The following is an 18,382-nucleotide window of genomic DNA, read 5'->3' as shown; positions in this document are numbered from 1 at the left end:
ATTATTTACAGACATTCAATATTCCCAATATTCCAACACCAATTCCACCACCGTTGCACCTTCTCACCACCATTATTTCCAATTTTCCCAACTACCACTTGAACATGCCCCCATAGCAGACCCACAATCATTTATCTTACATTGCTTGTTATAAATAATTTGCTAAAAGGATGATCAAAAAATGTTTCCTTAAAAGAAAGATTGTGAAATTTTTTTTTTTTGCTTTTTGGGTCACATCCGGTGATGCACAGGGATTACTCCTGGATTTCCACTCAGGAATTACTCCTGGCTGTGCTCAGGGGACCATATGGGATGCTGGGAATCAAACCCGGGTCGTCCATATGCAAGGCAAACACCCTACCCGCTGTGCTATCGCTCCAGCCCCGGTAGTGAAGATTCTTCTCTCTCACCATGGAGCCCTTAAACCCTTGTATAGGAGATTACTAAGACATTACAGGTAAAGCCTTCTGTATATAGATTTTGTCCATTGAAATTGGTTGCCTTTCATATTACATACCATCCAGTCTGGTGTGCTACTTATGGCTTACCAGTGTTACAGAGTTAGAGATGTTGCGTAGCCAGAATTGCATCCACACACTCCAGGGTGTCCAAAAGTTTTGACGGAGTAACAGATGGAGTTAAATTCTTAACTGGTGGCTTTGGGGCATAGGCCTGACTGCTGGGCTTCCAGAAGCACAGAGGGTAGTCTGTGCCCGATCTCTGAAAGCTGATTGTGGAATGTGGAGGTTTTTGGCTGCTGGCACTCTGTTTGGGTGGACGTGGGGGTTCACCCGTCCCTCTCTGGGTTGCCCCTGGATGACTCAGCCTTGTGCAGGATCCGAGAGAAATTCTTGATCTCTTTCAAGATTTGTTTCTAAGTTTGTTATTCTAATTTATTCTGGATCATGGCCTGTGAGAGAACTCACATGGCGCTGGACGTGTTACTGCCGGGCTTCCAGAAGAACAGGGATACATGGAGGGAGGGAACTCTCCCTGACCTCATGAAAGCTGGAGATTTCAGTCACAAAACCTGCATGCTGGAGTTTTTCAAAATTAATTTCTGGATGAGACTTGTCCGGATAGTGGAGTCCAGCCAGGAGCAAAGTGATGACTGTGAAACATCCAAAAATTTTCATAAAGAATTATCAGGAGGGGATGAGTGAAAATAACCATAAAAAAGAGCTGTGGAGAGACAGTTTTTGTGGATGAAAGTTGCAAAGTTGGGCTGTAGAGGGTGGAGAGGTAAGTGAAAGTGAGGGAGGGGTCCATTAGTACAGACCTCTCTAGAAGGCTGACTGTGAATCCATGTTATATTCTTTGATCTAAGTTAAAATGGGTGGATAAAGAAGATTCATTTGAGTACTAAACAGAATTATGGGTAGCTTAGAGAACTCAATGGCTTCATGGCTTGTAGAGAAGTTAATTGAAAATATAAATGATCTGGTTAATGTGGGAGAAGTATGTTAAAATGAAGTACTTTCACATACTTACTTGAAATTCCTTTGGACTCCCAGGTATGTGGGATCTAGCACTTTGTTGCTATCTAAATTACTGTTAAGGAAAATGTATACAGGTCTTAGGTCAAAATTACATAAGTAATATTGGATAAACCTTGAATGTGAATGAGGTTCTGGCTCCAAATTTTAGCTTTTCCCTCTGTTTTCAGGTATATTTTACTACTTTAAATGACACTGAGTTCATTTTTACAAGAGTTACGTTTTCATGTAACTTCCACCCAGATCAGGATATGGAATGGTACTCGCATTCTAGAAACCTGTTCCCTATTGTTTTCTTTTGGTCATTAACCACTTACACCAACAATCACATTCTGTTTTTGGTTTAGATTGATTTCATTTTATGAATTTATTTTATGGACAAAAGTAGTTCATGTATTTGAAAGACGATCTACCAACAACATTGAATGCAGTGAGAGCCTAAAGGAGATCATTGGATTATAAAACAAGGATTATTTCTTATTACTTCTTTCATACAGGATTTCTGACTACTGAATTAAGTAGGAGGCAAGGAAATGAGGACAAGGTGTATATATAAATGTATTACTTACCCTTTAGGGCTGGAGTGACAGCACAGTGGGTAAGGCATTTGCCTTGCATGTGGCCAACATGGCAACCTGGGTTCGATTGCTCTGCCCGAGAGTATCTCGCCCCCAGGGCAAAACCCGGCAAGCTACCCGTGACATATTTAATATGCCAAAAACAGTAACAGCAAGTCTCACAATTTGTTGTGAGACGTTACTGGTGCCCACTCGAGCAAATCGATGAACACCGGGAGGACGGTGCTACAGTGCTACTTTCCCTTTACCAGCTTAGTTTCTTGGGAAGTGTGTAACAGTGGGACATGTACTGGCAGGTAGATTTTTGAAGAAAAAAACAATTAAACTTTTAAGACCCCCTTTTGGGGGGGCATGGGGGAATTGGGGAGTGGGGTATCTTCCTAAGTGGTGTTCAGTGCTAATTGCCTGGAATGAATTTTTTTAGGAATAGGCCTGCCAGGTGTTGCTCCGAGGCCCCTTGCCCTTGGGGATTCCCTCCTGTTGATCCTTGGCTGTTTGAGCAGCAGTTCTGTGCTGTAAGGTGCCACCAGGATTGTCGTGACAGTGCTTGGGACCCCTGGATAATAATCTGGCAGTGTGCGAGGGGTCAGATTGTGTTGGGGATGATGCCCAGGTCATGCTCATATTATGTATGTGCCTAACCCAAACATATAAGATATAACTGTTTCTTTTGTGGAAGAGCCCTCCCTTTGTTCAGGTGGCCAGGCCTCACTGCAAGTGATTCTCAGCCCAATGGTAGGTGGTTTAATTTGAGGGCCAATGTATGTGGTCTGATTGATCCAGTGGTGCTCAGGTGCTTCCAAGGCCACATCTGGCAGTACTTTTGAAGGCCTTCTGCACTGTCTTTCTTGATCCCAGAATATCTGTTTTTTTTTTAATTTTTTGTTTAATAAGTGACAAAAAATTAAGACATTTTCCCCCTAGGGGTCAGAGAAATAGTACAGCGAGCTAAGTCACTTGATTTGCCTGTAACCAGTTTAGTTTGATCCCCAACACCACCTGGTCCCCTGAGCATTGCTGAATTGGCTCTGAAGGTCTCTGAGCACAGCTGGGGTACTCTAGATAATCCTTGGTACTGCAGTGCTTGAAGAACATTGCATTCTCAGACCCAGGCATTGAAGTGCTGACCACAGGAATGGCAGGAAGGGACCCTTAGGTCCCCTAATCAGCACTTCGGAACCCTCCCCCACAGCCACTTTTTAAAAACATGTTAGTCAATGTCAGTCTATATATGTATAACTTGTATACATGGAATATATTGCTATTTTTGTTTAGTTCAAGATTATCAGGATAATTTTTGTTGTTCTTAGGAGTTACGGACCAGCACCAGTGAATCTTAATATCAAGACAGGAGGAAGAGTCTATGGAACTACAGGTAAAATTTGTATTTGCCAGTGCATCAGTAGGAAATAATGACTATACCTGAATAACATACAGACTATAGTAGCTGTCACAGGTGATCTGAAAAGTGCTTCAGTTCAATTCAAGAGAGTCGTTTAAACTTGTGTCTCAAGGATGGGGAAACTTTTCTCTGTGAAAGGTTTTGTAAGAGAATAGGTGTTTGTAGAGTTTGTGGGTCACGAGGTTTCTTTTCCTCTTTTGATTTTAACTTGTTTGTACAACCCTGTAAGACCTGTTATAGTTCATAGCATATAAAAAGGGATTTAATACCTGGAAGTTATTGGTACATATTGGTACAGGAATTTATTTGAATGAGTTAACAAGTTCCTAATCCGTACACTATATCTTAGAGTTTCTTCCCTAAAGTTTAAACTTACTGTTATTGATAACATGCTTATTCTTATAGTATGCCTGACTTTAATGTTCTCATTGAAGCCTTTGTTATATTGAGAGCTATCACTAGTAAAATGGTGTTTTCTGTTTTTCTCTCAGTATCTTGCTCATGCCATTCTTTCTCTATTTTGTATTTGTTAAAAAAGGAACAGAATTCAAAGGGGTAGAGCTTGATGCACCTAGAAGTATTAATGGAGTTCCACTCTTGGAGGTAGATTTGGATTCTTTGGAAGATAAACCATGGTTTAAACCTGGTAAGATGATAAATGACTCCATACCCCTCCCTGGTACCAGCCTCAGTGACCCTCAAGGTCCTGGGGCACTCAGTGTGTGTGATGCTCAGTCTTCTGGGATGAACATTGTGGTACCCGGGAGTGTGCTCAAGGCCACTGAGCATGTGCTCTAATACTCGAGCTGTTTCCCCAGCAGAAGAGGACTGGATTTTTCTTGGGAACACCTGATGGTGCTTGAGGTCTGCTGGCAATGACTGGTTACCTTGTGTGCTTGCGATCAAACCTGGGCACCTATATTCAAAGCATTCATTCTAGCTCTTTGACTTATCTCTCTGGATTGTAGATTTTTAAAAGACGTTTCGTATTAAAGTCATTAGAAAAATATCTAACTTTCAGTATCAATAGTATTCATAGGAGTTTTGTAAATGTCATTATAAATGTCCTAAGGATAATTAGCAGTAATAACTCGTGTTGCTAAATTGTAACAGTAGCTTAGCATTATATTAGTCTTGCATAGCATACTATTTTATTAGAATGCCATTTATAAAGGAAATTTCATTAAAAACATAGTTTTGTGGTGCTAGAGTAATAATTGGAAGAACTAGTAAAATTTGAAGAGGTGTTTAAACTGATAGAACTTATCATTTACATTTTTATATTTTATTTGCTGCATAAAAATAGAATTGAAATAGTTGCATACAAAAGTTGTGTCTTCTTTTTAGGCGCTGGCCTTTCTGATTATTTTAATTATGGGTTTAAAGAAGATACCTGGAACGCTTACTGTGAAAAGCAAAAAAGGATACGAATGGGGCTTGAAGTTATAGCAGTTACCTCAATTACAAATATATTTACGGTAATTAGTAAACATTTCAATATACCCCTGTCTTTTCTATTGTCCCACTTTTTTTCCCTAATCACTTTTTCCCCATAAAGGTGATTAAATACTGTGTGATAGTTTAAAATTCCGTTCTTCTTATCGTATTTTTCCCCTCCCCTTTCAGAGTTCTATGTTAATTCTTATCTGATATTTAGCTACAAGTCACTGACTAGCCACAGCTAGTTTGTATTTGTATGGCCTATCAATTCAAAATTACGTGGTATCTGACTGGGGAATATGTTATTTAACTTAGGCCAAAGACTGTATATGGGAGTTACACCAGGTGCAGAGATCCAAGATGGCAGATTCAATCTTTTTTTTGGGGGGGGGGTGGGGATTTGTTTTTTTTGGATCACACCCAGCAATGCACAGGGTTTACTCCTGGCTCTGCACTCAGGAATTACCCATGGCGGTACTCAGGGGACCATCTGGGATGCTGGGACTCGAACCTGGGTCAGCTGCGTGCAAGGCAAATGCTCTACCCGCTGTGCTACTGCACCAGCCCCAGATTCAATCTTTTTTTAAGGTGTCACTGTCATCACTGTCCTCCCGTTGTTCATCGATTTGCTCGAGCGGGCCCAGTAACGTCTCCATTGGAGACTTTGTTGTTACTGTGTCTGGCATCTCGAATACGTCACGGGGAGCTTGCCAGGCTCTGCCGTGCGGGCGAGATACTCTCAGTAGCTTGCCGGGCTCTCCGAGAGGGGCGGAGGAATTGAACTCAGGTTGGCCATGTTGGCTGCGTGCAAGGCTAACGCCCTACCGCTGTGCTATCACAGGTGAATTTTAGTAAATTATCCTAGGTTGCTCTCATATTTTGTTCCTGAGTTTCCTCCCATGCCACTACTCAAGGAACAAGATTAAAGTGGAAATAGCTTCTTTTTCCCCAAACCTTCAGCTTCCTGGTGACCTACAAGTTTGCTGATTGTTGTTTCATCTCCACTTTTGCAAGCATGTGAATTTGTACCCTATTATACTAACAAATGCAAAGTAAAGTTCTTGCTCTATGTTGTGATTTTATTTTGAGTCATAGTCTATGTTTGTTTGTTGGATATCAAAGTTTTTTCCAACAGGTTATGCTGTTATATAGACCATAATATAATCTATCAAAATTGGAGGCTTGACTTTTCCTTGTTGTTTTTTTAACAATGGTAAGGAAAATGGCGATCTGAATATCCGTATAACTTTGAATGTTGTATGTATTGCAGTTTGGGCATTCTTTAAGAAAAGAGTCTCTTAAAAAATTGTGGATTTACTATTATTTACAATGACTAGAAACATTTTCTGGAAAGTGAATTTTTATTTTTACTGGTTCTTTATATTTTCCTTGAATAGAACTAAGAAAGTTCCTTTGAAAACTGCCAGCTTCCATATACTTTTGTCTCTTTGCAGTAAACTTCGAAAAGTAAAGAATATAAAGGAAACGATGGTTTCCATTGAAAGTAGCCTTCATGAATACCTTGCTGATACGTATACTGCTTTACTGCAAAGTTGTTTTCAAGAGTTTTTTTCTGGTTTGGAGTAGAGGTCATTTTTCCATTTTAATTTGTGATTCTGAATGAATAAGGCTATGAGTTGGATAAGTATAGTCTGTTGGCTTTTTTTACCTTGATAATGTGCTTAAATATTGCTTGTCTTGTAGAAATACTGATTTGGGAATAGGGTATGTATTTTTTGTTTGTTTCGGGACCACATCTGTTGGTGCTTGGGGAATACTCCCGTCTTGATGCTCGGGGTGACTTCTTTTGATGATGGGAACTTGGTGGTGATGGGCATTAAACATGGGCCTCCTGCATGCAAAGCATGTGGTCAGCCCATTGAGCAATCTCTCCAGTCATTCAACTTCATTACTGTGCGCAGCTCACGTTTTTTTTTTCATTTTGCTTACTGTTGTCTATAGGATCTTTTAAAATGCTGAAAATGTGAAAATGTGTTTGAGAGCAGTTGATATTTTTAAGCTGCAGTTTAAATTTCTGAAAGTGCCATGTTAAAGTTAAGATTTTCAGTGTTTTGTGGAATATTTTTAAAAAATGATTACTTGTCTCTTACCATGTATCATGTAAATGGTGATTAGTAAAATGTTACAAAGTTCTTATCAGTAATGCAAATACGAAGAGGTAAATGTGTGAGGTCCTAAGTGTGAAAAGGCATATTTTAGATAAAAATATTATCGTTTCTAGAGAATTGCAAGAATTAATATGAAATCAGATATTACTTCGGTATGTAAAATTATTGTCATGCTAAATATAGCTTTTTTCAGTGCTTTCTTATTAAAAATCTTTAACTATGTCAATTTTATTGTGATACCAGGATTTACAGTATCTTAAATCATTGATTTTGTGCATACATCTTTGCAGTACCACATGTAACACCAGAGACTAATTCCCTTGACTGATGTCAAGGACCTTTCCCAATTGTCCACCCTCCCCACACCAACCTTCATGCAACCTCAGTTCTATAGATAAAAACTTTTCTTTTAGACTATAAAAGAAAAACAGTATGCAATATTAGAGAAGTGTGCAATACTGTATTGGGTTTGAGGGTATAGAGAAATATTCTAGATGGAGGAAATTCTAGGTCTGTGCCGTGGGTGACCTCGGCGTCCCTGCAACATTTTCTGTCCTCGGCCTTCCCCGCTTCGCCTTCTGAATGCCGTGCGTGTCTTCCCCAACGCTGCTGCCGCCCCATCCGCGGTTCTAGCCCATGGACACGTTGTATTCGCACGCCGCCCACTCAGCCCAATGGGCCTGCGACCTGCAGCCGCTCTTCCAGTCCTCTCCGCTGAAGGTGGGTTGGCGCTTGGCTGGGATCGGGGCCGTGGGAAGCAGTGCTGGGCTGGGCACCTTACACTGCCAGATACCCACCCCCCAGCCACCAGCTTCCCGCTGCCTTGCAGTGTCTAGAGTATCCAGGCAGCACACGGCCCGTCCCCACAGGCTGTTTTCTGCAGAAACTTCGAGGCTGGTTGCAGTAAGAGACTAGCTGGAAGGGTCAGAGCCCAGTTCCCAGCCTCCACTGGGCTTTGAGGGAGTCCAATGTGCGCTTGACAGTTCTGCTGCCTGGAGGGACTCGCAGCCAGCATCATCGCTCTGTCTTCCGCCCACTGTTCCCTATGCCCACCCTGAGTTCCCAGTTCCCACTGAAAACTTTCTTCCCTTTGGGTGCTCCCAGGGCTCCACGGTCTCCAGCTCCTGAATTCCATCTCACTTAGGCCTCCGTTTAGTCCCATTCTTTTGTCTGGCCCATTCCCATTCTTCTGTGGTTCGGTTCAGTTTTGGTGGAGCAGGGTTGGTGTGGAGGGGATGGGGGTAGAACCTAGGGGACCCCGCTCCGCTGTTTTCCTGTGCAGACCCCCATCCCCTCCCATACCTCTGGATATATGAATGAGAATTATTGTTTCCAAGCCTTTCACATGATAATTCTAAGCCTCCTCTGATTGGCTCCCTGAACTGGCTTCTCTTGCTGGTCATTCTCACTCCCTGTCCTTTTGTCCTTGCCTGCGCCTTCATCAGACATGAGAACACCCCTCCGTGTGCCCACAGACTCTTCTGCTCCTCTGGAGACCCAACACCTGCTTCAGCCCCTACTCCAGCCCCTAGGAGTGAGATCAAGCTCTCTTGGACCTTATTTGCTTTGCAGACAGTAAGCTGCAGCTAGACTCTGGCCCTCTCACAGTCATATTACAGCTGGAATTGAAAACGCTTTTGGCCAGAGTGATAGTAAAGAAGGGGAAGGCTCTTGGCTTGCACTTGCTAACACTGGTTGGATCCCTGGCATCCCGTAAGGTCTCCTAAGACCCACCAGGAGTGGTTCTTGAGTGCAGAGCCAGGATGAAGCCTGGGCATTGCCAGGTGTGGCCCCAACCCCAAAATAAATAATATATCCACTTATAAATAATATATCCACTTATCTCCATTTTGGGCTGGAGCAATAGCACAGCGGGTAGATCGATTGCCTTACAAGCTACCGAAAGCTACCGAAAGTATCTCGCCCCCACTGTAAAGCCTGGCAAACTACCCCTGACATGTTCGATATGCCAAAAACAGTAACAAGTCTCACAATTTGATGTGAAACGTTACTGGTGCCCACTCAAGCAAAACTATGGACAAAGGAGGACAGTGCTACAGTGCTATATCCATTGTAATTAATGAGTGGTACTCCCCCCACCCCTTTCTCTCATTGGCTATTAAGACCATTTCGTAGGAACAGGGATGTGACTCAGTGGCAGAGCCTAGACCTTGCATGAGTGAGGGCACCCCAGGAGGAAGGAAGGCGAGTTTCATAAATATGGTGTTGAGATTTTTATAGCATGAGATTCATTACCAGTATAGTGATAAAGGGAACATTCTATAAATCAGTATGTAGTTGTGAAGGTGGTACTCTAGTTAGATCTTCTCGTGCACAGGCTGGGATTACTACCTTCTCTCTGAAAGTTATCCATTTCCATGAGAGGTTCTTTTATACCTTGGAGAGCACCCATAGTTCTTGCCTATTTTTGGCCTCTATAAGTACAGAACAGTAAAGGGGATCGTAATGTAAAATGAAGGAAAGACCCAAGTCATCAGAGAATTTCTTCATAGATACCAGCAAAAAAAAAAAAAAAAACCGTTACAAAATTAAGGTAACTCCTCTCCAGGGTCTCAGAACCCTTCTGAAGCTTCTTAATTTGACAAAGCTGCAGTCACTACAGGTACAGGCCAATCTGTGGTGTAAGCATTCAAAGATCAGTCTTCATTGCTCCCTCTCCTCAGGCAGCTTTAGGTTGGGGAAACTAATTTTGTTCTCTTTTTCTTATTCCGCGATTTATTCTCTCAACCAACAAACTATCAAGCCTTTGTGAGTAACAAACTTTTCTGGCTTCAGAGAATGAGGAAAGGATACAATATGGATTCTTTGAGCACTCAAGGTGCTTATAAACTGGTTATAGTGATAGGCACATGAAACAAATCAATAATCAGTATTTCTCTGCTTTTATTTGTGTTTGAATACTTTTTCTTTTATGTTTTGCAATGCTCAAGGCTTTCTTCTGACTCTGCACTCAGGGATCATTCCTGGTAGGCTTGGTGGCACCACTTGGGGTACTGGGGGTCATACCCAGATTGGCCACATGCAGTGCAAAAATGCCTTGCCCGTTGGACTAACTCTCCACCCTTGCATTTGAATTTTTATTAATAAGTTCTTATAGTACATATTGACTAAAAGTTAAAATTGTCATTTAAGAACTAATGATATAAGAAGTCCACAATAATGTATTTAGTGAACTAGGAATACAGGTATTTTGTATTTTATAAAGAAGCTCTTATGCAGATGATCTTGATCACTTGGTCACTTGACATCCCGATATTCATTGATTCGCTCGAGCGGGCGCCAGCAACGTCTCCATTCATCCCTATCGCGTGCTAATGTAGCCCAATGGCATCTGCTCATTCTAGGAACACGAAGAGCCTCAAATCGATCGTTCAGGGTCTTGACAAAGAAGTCTGATCATCTCATAAGTGGACGGCCATGTGATCTTTTGATGTTCCGTGGAATCCAGTCGGTAATGGCTCTAGTCCAGCAGTCATCTCCAAATCTCATTACGTGTCCAGCACATCTGATTTTTGATGCCTTGGCAAATGAGAGAGTGTCCCTGATTCTTGACCGTCGAAGAAGTTTGGAACTTCAGATTCTTTTCTCTCAGTTGAGCGAAGCATGATACTCAAGCATAGCTCTTTCGATTCCTCTCTGGGAGACTCGACTAGCGTTCTCGTCATGTTTCTGTAGGGCCCAGGTCTCTGAGGCATATGTTAATGCAGGAAGAACAGTGGAATCGAAGAGATGTGCCCGGAGCCGGAGGTTCTTTGTCCTCTTAGCTATTTTTTCAGCGTTCTTGAAGGCGTTCCAAGCCGCTCTCTTTCTCCTGCGCAACTCAGGTGCCAGGTCATTCATCATATTGACTTCTCGACCTAGGTACACATAACTGTTGCATTCGGAGATGTTCATCCCATTGAGAGTGAATGGAACGTCAGGAACGAGACCACTTCTCGTGAAATGCAGGTGATCGTTACTCATAAAATGGTATAACAAAAAACAAAACTATAGTCTCTTCTAGCAAGGCTAATAATTTGGAGAGAGGAGTGCTGTAGATGAGGTCTTGCTTTGGTGGCAGGTCTATCTTACCTAGCTTTCAGGTTATAGTTACAGGCAAGAGCTTCTAGATAGAATCACTGAAGCAATTTACTTCTTTTGCTTATCTCCAGTCTTGCAGATCTTATGGCTTATAGTTTCACTTACCACCAGAAGTCAGGGACACGCTCAGATTAATCAGAGATTTTGGAAATAATGCAGAAAAGTACCATGGCTTGAGAATCATAAGTTTTAGTGCTTCCTATGAACTTAATGCCTAAAGTGTTTAAGGACCAAAGAAATAGGCCAGGAGTTAATGGGCTGACCTTGCTTGCTGCCAACCTGGTTCTATCCCCAGCCGCACATATGATTCCCCCAACCACCACCTGGAGTGATCTCGGAGCACAGAGCTAGGAGGAACTGATTACTGCGGAGTATGGCTCTGAAACTACAGCAACCAGCAAAGTTTGTTCGATTTGCTCTTCACAGCCACTTTATGAAACTTGTACTGAGAAGTCTTGGGTCCTTGGGTCTGCTGAATTAGATCTCTGTGGGAAGTCGTTCCTAGTCTCGAGTGTCTCTCTTATGTCTTTAGGTTCGTCTCAGCAGACATAAAGCAGTTCGACATTGTACACTTGCCCTAAACAGCTCCCAATGCCAGGAACTGGCAAACTAATATTTTGGTTTCAATGGATGGTCTAAAAGGATTGTCAAGGTAGGAAGCAGAGAGAGAGTTCAAGTGCTGAGCTTGTGCCCACCGTGTTCAAGGCCCTAGGTTTTGTCCTGAGTATTGCACGACTCCCAGCTCTGTGGGGTATTACCCCAGCCGGCTCAGAGAACCTACAGACCTGATAGATGAGAGTCGTCTAAGTGAAAGTGTTGGATCACTGGTCACACCCCAGAATCAATAAGGTCTCAGTCAGTTGACGGTGGTGTCCATATTCTACAACGCTTGTGTGCTCTGTATGTTCATGGCTGGTGTAGTTCATGGGAAGTTTTGTTTAATGTTGAAGTCACAGGTTACTTCAACGGTTGGCAAGGATTGCTGGAGTTTCGTTTTTATTTCTAATTAAGCTTTTTTTTCCAGAAATATGTTTTTGTTTTTTAGATTTTTTTAGTGAAACACCATGAGGTACAGTTGTAGATTTACAAATTTTTGTGCTTGGGTTTCAGTTATACAATGATCGCATACCTATCCCTCCCACCCTGCCACCCTCCCCATCCCACCCTGCCTCTGTTGCAGGGCATTTCCCTTTGTTCACTCTCTCCTTTTGGGTGCTGTCATTTGCGAAAGAGGCATTGAGTGGCATCTAATTAAACATTTTAAAATCTACATTGAGATGTTCAGAAGGACCTTCAATCTAAAATCTTAACACCTTCAGGATCTTTCTGAACTTGAAGAAAGGGAAAATGAAGATATTGTGGCACCACTTCAGACGCAAAGCGTGAAGATCTTCTGTGCTTTAGAGGTGGTATTGTCGTCCTTTGACAAGAGCCCTGGAGTTGGCAGATCCGAGGAGACTTTGGATAAACTGGAAGGTCTCTGTGGGGACTGGAATGGGGGTGTGGGTAAGAATTCATCCTCTCTCTCTATCTATCTATCTATCTCTCATCATATTTTCAGATACATCAGAAAAATCCCTCTCCTAGCTAAGCTGCTAAAGCCTTGGGCAGATGTTTTTAATAATACTTCTTAAAATCTTAGGTACTAATAGAATGATTTTTTTTGGTGGGGACGAAGGACCCGGGGACACTTCACAATTTTAGAGCTGTCTTCCTACCAAGAACCTTAGAGATATAGGGATGGGAATACTGTTTCTCCTATTTGGGGGTAACAGTCTTCTTTGTTCCAAAGTAATTTTTCAAGTATAGATCCTGTGTAATTGTCCATTATCTCACCAAAATCTTCATTTTGATAATTAAATACACTAATAAAAATGTCCCCCCCCCCCCAGAATCTATGGTACTTAGGCTTAGGGTATTAAATCAAAGGGAGAGCTGTTAGCGAAAGAACTGGAACAGACTCTGGTAGGTGAATCTTAATGAGACCAGCTCATCCTTGCCACTACTGCACCTTTCTCAAGCTCCTGAATTTGATAGGTGATAGGGCAGACATTCGAACGGGTTATCACTCCCTGTGGGAGGTGGGGGCGTGCCATCTGCCCGAGGTTATCTAGTCACCATCACCAAAGCCCCTTGCACCTGCCTCGCAGCCGGCTGGAACCAAGGGGAGGCTGACCGGATTGGCTCTGATCTGAGAGATGTGCGCATCCCCTGGGAAGGGGGTCAGCGCCCATCTGCATGTATTACCTCTAGAATTACCACAGTTATCCAATTCGGTTACTCCAAGCTGCGGTATCCAGATGGCTCGGGCTTTGAACAGTATAATTTTTGCAAAGTAAAGGACTTCATGCCAGACTGTTTTCACTCGGGGCACCCCAGAGAGGTGCGGGTGAGGGTCCTTCCCGTCCCAAGGGACCCTGCCCGGCAGCCGATCTCCACTACCCAACTGCCGCCACTCTTCAGGCCAGGCCACTTTCACATTATAAGACACTTCCTACCCATTTTCCATAATTGCCACACCATATTTGATGGGGTTCAGACAGTAGGCAACAAATCATAGAGAGAAATATATAAATATTTGCATCTTGGAGAGCCCGGCAAGCTGCTGAGAGTATCCCGCCCACACGGGGAGAGCCTGGGAAACTCCCTGTGGCGTATTCGATATGCCCAAAACAGTAATGACAACAAGTCTCATTTCCCTGATCCTAAAAGAGCTCCAATCATTGGAAGAAGCTGCTAAAATCTCAGGACTGGGAGGAATAGAGACGTTACTGGCGCCCACTCGAGGAAATCGACAAACAACAGGATGACAATGATACAGTGATTATTATAAAGTATTTTTTATTTTTATAAAAAATATTTTATTACATTCAATATTCAAACGCCAATCCCACGACCATTACACCTTGATACCACCATATTTTGTGTTTCCATCTCGAACCCGAACCCCTGCCCCAAGCAGAACCGAAGCAATTTATTTTGTATTGTATGTTCTGAATCAACTGCTGAAAATGCTCCACAAAAGTTCCCTTAGAGGAAAGTATGTGAAGATTGTTCTATTTTCTCCAGGGACCATTGATTGTTCTGTTTCCCCTAGGAACCATTAAGCCCTTAAATAAGAGATTATTGACATGTTGTTAATGGTTGAGCTGTGTGTGTGTGTGTGTGTGTGTGTGTTTTGGGTGTGTATAATACACACTCCTGTAAAAACATATTTCCCTCTATGATTGGTAGCTTTCTACTTTAAACCCCATCAAATGTGGTTTGCTACTCTTGGAATATTAGTGGTGTGAGGTATGTCACGTTCCTAGAGTAGTCTGTAGGTTTGCCCATTTGAAATACATAATCAGTATGAGATTTATGCAATGATCTTGACTAATTTCTCCCTTCTAGTTTACATGTTTACCTGTTTACGAATGGCCAGAATTGATCAGACAGCAAAAATGTATGGTAATAGCCCTGACAGAATATACTTAGCACAGAGCCTTCAAGACATAGCCTTGTGTGGTGTCTTCCCTTACTCATTAAGATCGTGATGTAGTGCTCTTTTTGTTTTTTTATTTTTGTTTTTCTTTTTTTTTTTAGCTTTTTTATTTTTTGGGTTACACCTAGCGATGCTCAGGGGTTATTCCTGGTTCTGCATTCAGAAATTTCTTCTGGCAGTGCTGGGAGGACCATATGAAATGCGGGGGCTCGAACCCGGGTCGGCCACATATAAGGCAAACGCCCTAGCCTCAGTACTAGAGCTCCAGGCCCAGTTCTCTTTTTAGACTTCATAAAAATCAATTAGAAAGATTGGTGTAGTAAATCTATTTGTTTTGGTTGGATATAGGACCATTATCTTTCCTTATGAAAAGGAAGACGACTCAGAAGTTTGCTATTCAAAAGACCGTGTCGGATGCATTTCAGAAACTGCTCATTGTGGTTTAGGTAAGACTTCGTTGGTTATCTTTGAAGTACTGCAGCTTTCTTACTTGAAGAGCAAATAAATTGATTTTGAGAAGTCAATTATATTGAAAATAATGGAAATATAAGTACTTCCTATTCCTTTGTTTACTAGATGCTTTACAGAGTAGTCTCAAATTTGTCCTTTGTGGAATCTGTGAAAAATAATTACAGCAAATATTACCCCCAATGTATAAACGTAGAATAGTTTAGACTGTAGAGAGAGTATTTGATCCAATTCCTCTTTCTCAATTGTTCGTCAGTAAAGCAGAAGAGTATAGTGGCTGTAAACTTCTGTTTAAGTACTAGCTCTGTCCTCCATTTTTTTTCTTTATTCTTTTCTTGGTTTTTGGTCCACACCTGCTTATGCTTAGGGCTTCCTCCTGGCTATGTGCTCAGGAACCACTTCTAGTAGGACTTGGGGAACCACATGGGGTGCCAGGGACTGAACCTGTGTTGTTTGCATGCAGAGCAAATGTTCGACCCATTGTAATAGTACTCTGGCCCTCTGTCTCATTTAGAAAATGCAACTGTAGGTCTCTAGACAGATATGTGAAGGTATTTCTAAGCCGCAATTTTCTTTTTTTTTTTCATTTGCATTTTGGGTCACACCCAGGGATGCTGAGGGGTTACACCTGCCTCTGCACTCAGGAATTATCCTTGTCGGAGCTCGGGGGACCACATGGGATGCTGGGAATCGAACCCAGGTCAGCCGTGTGCAAGGCAAACGCCCTCCCTGCTGTGCTATTGCTCCAGCCCCTCTAAGCTGCAATTTTCTGAAAAAATACACTTTTAATTTAGCTTACCTTATATTGTAAAAGTAAATACTTAACACTTACCTACAATTGGACTCATTTGCGGAATATAAAGTAACAGAATGGGGGATTAACACCCAAGGATAGTAGAGATAGGGACCAGGAGGATTGCTCCACGGCTTGGAAGCCGGCCTCACATGCTGGGGGAAAAGGCAGCTCAGATAGAGAAGGGACCACCAAGTAAAGGATGCTTGGAGGGCCCATTCAGAATAAGAGATGTGTGCTGCAGGTAGACTACAGATCGAACATGATGGCCACTTAATGCCTATATTGCAAACCACAACAACCAAAGGAAGAGAGAGATTGAAAGGGAATAGACCTGCCCGTGGGGGGAGGGGGGCTGGAATGAGGGAGTCGTGGGAGGGATACTGGGAACACTGGTGGTGGAGAATGGGCACTGGTGGAGGGATGGGTGCTCAATCATTGTATGACTGAAACATAAGCACGAACGTTTGTAAGTCTGTAACTCTATCTCACAGTGATTCATTAAAAAGAGGAAGGAAGGAAGGAAGGAAGGAAGGAAGGAAGGAAGGAAGGAAGGAAGGAAGGGGCTAGAGCGATAGCACAGTGGGTGGGGTGTTTGCCTTGCATGCAGCTGACCTGAGTTCGATTCCCAGCATCCCATATGGTCCCCTAGCACCACCAGGAGTGGTTCCTGAGCGCAGAGCCAGGAGGAAACCCTGAGCATTGTTGAGTGTGACCCACAAAAACAAAAAAATAAGAAAAAGAAATATTACATAATAAAAATAAAATAAATAAATGTTTAAAAAGACTTACCTAGAATTTAGTAAAGGACGAAATATTCTAATTATTGCTACTGTTTTCCTACTGAAGAGGAAACTTAACTGGAATCAGTTCGTGGTTGGTTTTCAGCACTGACATATTGAGAGTTTGTGATTCGATGTAACAACCAACTATTTGTTGTGAACCTTCACAATGATTCTGCGGGGGCCAGGAAGAAAGCTGAGAGGCCTAGTATACATGCTATGCATGTGGAAGACCAGGGTTGGATTCCTGGCACAACATGAGTGTCCAGGAGCAACCCCCAAGTACTTCGCTCAGGAGAAGACTTAACACTGCTGGGTGTGGCCCCCAACAAAAACAAATAGTGGTCATACTATTTAAGATTTTTAAATGTTCTCCTCTTATGGAATTTTCTAGTGCTATGGACATTTCCGGCTGTGCCCAAAGGAAACGGAATAATCCGTAGAGAATCCACAAACAGAATTGCTTTCCTTGCTTTATAGCCCTGCAGTCTTAGAGACAGGAATTTTCAGTTGTCAGAGACCTTATTTATTACACGAGTAGCTCCTGGGTTGACTTCAGCCTTGCAGTCTGGGCAATTCTTCTAGCAAAAGTGACTTCTGTGGTCATCTGGTAAAATTTCTATCAATTTAATAACTTTTAAGAACCAACGGGGGGGTAAGAAGATGGTACCAGAGCCTTGCATATCCCTGGCATGGCATATGGTCCCCTCTAGCACCATCAGGGAGCACAGAGCCAGGAACAGTCCCTGAGTACCAGAGGACAGGATCTGCAAACTCCAAATAAAAAGAAATGAAAGAAGCAGTGGGTTGGAGAGATAGCTCAACAGGCTGAGCCCATTCTTGGCATGCAGGAAGCAGGTTTCAGTTCCAGCTCAGCACTGCATTGCCAGGAATGACTCCAAGTACTAAGAGGGTATAATCCCTGAGCACCTTTGAGAATGGCCTCAAAACAGAGAAGCAAAAGGAACCAAACTTAATGTCTGCATTGACAAGGAAAATGCTCTTATTTTATGCTTTAGAAGTAAAATTATTGGATGTATAAAGGAAGTACACACCCACTATCACTGTGTACTACCTTCATAGAAAGAACATTTTAGCCAATAAGTTTGAATTGATCCTTGTTAACTCTATTTCAGAAAGTGGTAAAGTAGCTGTGGAATATCGGCCTTTTGGGGAGCTCACTGATGCCAGAACCGAAGAACTACATGATTTAATTCAAGTACGTGAAGAGAAAAACTCAAGGATGACATATACAGGATGGCAGCAATTCAAAATAATGAGCAGATTTTAGAAGTGTTTAGCATGTGTAGGAGATTCTAGCATTCCCAGAAAAATGTGAAACTCTAAAACTTTAGTTCAGAGATTTTCTGAAGTTTTCCTGAAGTCCTGGCCCTTATTTGAAATATGGAGAGTTCTAAGTGCCCTCTGCGTTCTGTCAGAGAAATTCCTTTTTTTTTAAATGTAGGAGTACTGCTATATAAATAGCAGCCACTGATTACACTGGTTGAATTGGGCATGAACTCCACCTTACTTTTTTTTAATTTTTTATAATTTTATTTATTGAATCACCATGAGAGCAGTTACAAAGCTTTCGGGTTTAAGTCTCGGTCATACAATGAAACACACGTACCTTCACCAGTGCCTATTCTCCACCACCAAAATCCCCAGTATACCCCATCCCGCACCCTCCCCCTGCCTGTGGGGCAGAT

At 42.3% G+C, this 18,382-nt stretch overlaps 1 pseudogene; it reads left to right on the top strand.

Annotated features, from left to right (window-relative positions):
- Positions 1-7,620: 7,620 nt before the first annotated feature.
- LOC130018268 (RAD52 motif-containing protein 1-like) lies at positions 7,621-17,892 on the top strand (annotated as a pseudogene).
- Positions 17,893-18,382: the final 490 nt, after the last annotated feature.

The sequence above is a fragment of the Sorex fumeus genome, unplaced genomic scaffold (genome assembly GCF_029834395.1).
Source record: "Sorex fumeus unplaced genomic scaffold, SorFum_2.1 ptg000246l, whole genome shotgun sequence".
Taxonomy (NCBI): Eukaryota; Metazoa; Chordata; class Mammalia; order Eulipotyphla; family Soricidae; genus Sorex; species Sorex fumeus.
This window is presented reverse-complemented; position numbering and strand designations above follow the sequence as displayed.